Source organism: Formica exsecta, unplaced genomic scaffold (assembly GCF_003651465.1).
Source record: "Formica exsecta isolate Colony F162 unplaced genomic scaffold, ASM365146v1 scaffold1095, whole genome shotgun sequence".
Taxonomy (NCBI): Eukaryota; Metazoa; Arthropoda; class Insecta; order Hymenoptera; family Formicidae; genus Formica; species Formica exsecta.
The window spans coordinates 29,330-32,704 of record NW_021848434.1 but is presented as its reverse complement, the minus strand read 5'-3'; the positions used below and the strand labels follow the sequence as shown (position 1 = coordinate 32,704).

The following is a 3,375-nucleotide window of genomic DNA, read 5'->3' as shown; positions in this document are numbered from 1 at the left end:
ATTAAGCGTTATAGAAAAAAATGTTACAGGACTTTTCTGTTCAGTTTACTGTGCTTTACTTGCTGACGAGCGTTGTCAAGGGTGCTTTGGGACACCCTGTATATATATATATATATAATTCATATATTCATCATATTATAAATTCATTTTCAATTATTCATATATTATCATCATCTCATAATTATAATAAATGTCATCTAAGACTTTGTCTGCGCGGTCGCATAGCTTCTAAAAACGACGTGTCAAACAAAGAACGGATTGTTTCACAAAATAGTCCTCTCTGCGAGATTTATCGTTTCTCACAATTTGTCACAGAAGTCCTGAATCACTCAGATTTGCCCTATTCTTGCCACAAATTTGCTATCATACCGTGCATGGCAAGGTTTGCCCTATTCTTGCCACAAATTTGCTGTCATGTCGTGCACGACAAGGTTTGCCCTATTCTTGCCACAAATTTGCTGTCATGTCGTGCACGGCAAGGTTTGCCCTATTCTTGCCATAAATTTGCTGTCATGTCATGCACGGCAAGATTTGCTCTTTATTTGCGCAAAATGTGCATCACACTATTGCGACAAGCTTTGCCAGCACAAGCTAAGCTTTTTGCGGACAAACCTTGTCACAATTTTGCTGTAAAGGCATGCTCGGGTTTGCTGCAAACTTTGCGCAAAGTTTGCATCATTTTGCTTGCTGGGTACTTTCATTTTGGTTAAAGTTAAATTTTGTTTCACGTAGTAGGCGAAATCAGTCAATGCAAGACGAAAGTGAAACCTTCAGTTAAAATGATCGGACATTCATAGCTTTTTCGCAGTCTTTTCAGGTTCGGTAGTCCGTTATCGTCCGTAAACAAGAACAGACGGGTGTGTTTTTTGGACCTTGGTTTCGAGTGCGTAAAAAAAGTATACGGGATCAAATTATTAGTTTTGCTTTTTGTATTGGGAGTTAATCGGCGTTAAGTATAAACATATAAAAAAATCTATTTTCCTTTTTATATATATACATGCGACAAAAAACCAGACTAGTGATGTACTACCGAATATGTATAATGTTGAAATGAACATCCGTAATTTGGACTTGTCAAAGAGATTTATGTGTGCCTGCATTTTTGGTTAGTATATACGCAATCTACAATTATGTGGTTAACTATAACAGGTTTTATATGGAAATCAGTTTTTTGTTTTTAGTAAATACCATGAAAAGGAAAAAGTGTAAATATGTAAATAATAACAATAATGAAATTGATATGTCCAATCGCTGGTTGTTGAGGTTACGTTTATGCAATATCATGTATCATGTATGTATTGTGAGTATATATTTATTTAGATGTATTTTTATTAATATGAAGCAATTTGAAAATGGTATGTATAACAAAGTGTATATTTTTATCTTTCAGAATAAATTTTTGATTGGAACGCTGTATATATAAATAAAGAATTTATAAACAAGGATGAGAAATTCGCAATCGGGATTATTAGTTTTAAAAAGAAAAGGAAATGCCTACATTCTGTACCCTAAAATAACAAAATCATTGTGCTCAAGAAAAAGAAGAGAAAGAAATACATGATAATCTCAATTTTATGTAAGTAACATTAATATAGTGTATTATAAAATTGTATACGATAATGATAATAACCTGAAATTATTATTTGTAGTAAATATCAAGAGAAGAAACAAGTAATATGTAAATATGTAAAGGAAAAAGTAGCATGTAAATATGTAAATAATAAAATTAAATATGTACCATTCCATCCCTGGTTGTTGAGGTCTGACGTTTATGTGGCGATATCATGTATCATGTATGTATTGTGAGTATACACTTATTTAGATACATTTTTATTAATATAAAGTAATTTGAAAATACTATAAAATTGAGATTATCGTGTATTTCTTTCTCTTCTTCCTCTTCAGCACAATGATTTTGTCATTTTATGATACACAATACAGATGTTTCCTTTTTTGTTTAGAACTAGTAATCTCTCGGTTGCGAATATCTCATCCTTGTTTATATATTGTTTATCCATATATACAGCGCTCCAATAAAAGTTTTGAGCGAATTTGATGCCAATTTGGCAACAATTTGTTATCAAATTGCTTACTGGGAACTTATTCTGAAATATAAAAATATATATTTTATTATACATACTATTTTCAAATTACTTCATATTAATAAAAATGCATCTAAATAAGTGTACATACTCACAATACATACATGATATATGATATCGTCATATAAACGTCAAACCTCAACAACAGGGATGGGATTGTACATATTAATTTCATTTTTGTCATTATTTACATATTTACATGTTACTTTTTTCTTTGTTTGTTTGTAGTAGATACCATGAAAAGAAAAAAGTGTAAATATGTAAATAATAACAATAATGAAATTGATTTGTACAATCCCATCCCTGGTTGTTGAGGTTACGTTTATGCAATATCATGTATCATGTATTTATTGTGAGTATATATTTATTTAGGTGTATTTTTTAAATATGAAGTAATTAGAAAATGGTATGTATAATAAAGTGTATATTTTTATCTTTCAGAATAAGTTTTTTGTTGGAACGCTGTATACCCAGTCAGCCACATTGGTAAAAAGAGGCATTTAACCTTTATATTAAATCTATTTTCAGTTTTCAGTCACTCACTTTTAATTTAGAAGTAACGCTATGTAATTCGTAGGCGCGAATCATGATACACTCTGAATATAATTTCTCTCTTTTTCAGGTTTTTTGCTTTTTTTTCAACGAGCGTATATACATCCATCTTATTTTAAGATGAGTAATGTTAAAATTTGTTCTTATTGTATTGATTTTTAATTATAAGTCCATTTATTTGTAAATACTGCGATGTACGAAGGATAAAAAATGCGCGACAATTTAACATTTCATGCGACTTCTTATTAATTCCGTTTTATAACAAAATGTATTAAATTTTTATAATATACATTATATTTACTATATATATTATTTTATTATATATTTATTTCATATTATGTTTTATTTTTCGTATATATTTAGTCCGTTTTAATTGTAAACGTGAAATTTATATTATTAGTAATATTGCTAATTAATAATATAGATATAATTTGTATTATACATATAAAAATATTGTATTAATAAAATAAAATAAAATTTCTTGTATATAATCTCATTTTAGTTATTTGAAGACAAAAATATAAATAAAAAAGATAAATTTATAAATATCTGTATACGTCAAATTTAAATGGAATGCAAAGTTTGTTCGGTTTTTGCTGACAATTTGCTATCAGACTGCACTGCGCAGATCTTGCTCGATTTTTGCCACCAATTTGACGTCAAATCATGTCAGCAAGCTTTGCTCGGTTTTTGCCGTCAATTTGCTGTCAGGTTATGTCAG

At 29.2% G+C, this 3,375-nt stretch overlaps 1 long non-coding RNA gene across 1 annotated transcript; it reads left to right on the top strand.

Moving 5' to 3' along the window:
• The first annotated feature begins 853 nt into the window (after positions 1-853).
• LOC115235354 lies at positions 854-1,527 on the top strand. The gene is made up of 3 exons (XR_003884012.1): positions 854-1,105; positions 1,182-1,300; positions 1,391-1,527. It is a non-coding gene; the product is annotated as an uncharacterized LOC115235354 (long non-coding RNA).
• Positions 1,528-3,375: the final 1,848 nt, after the last annotated feature.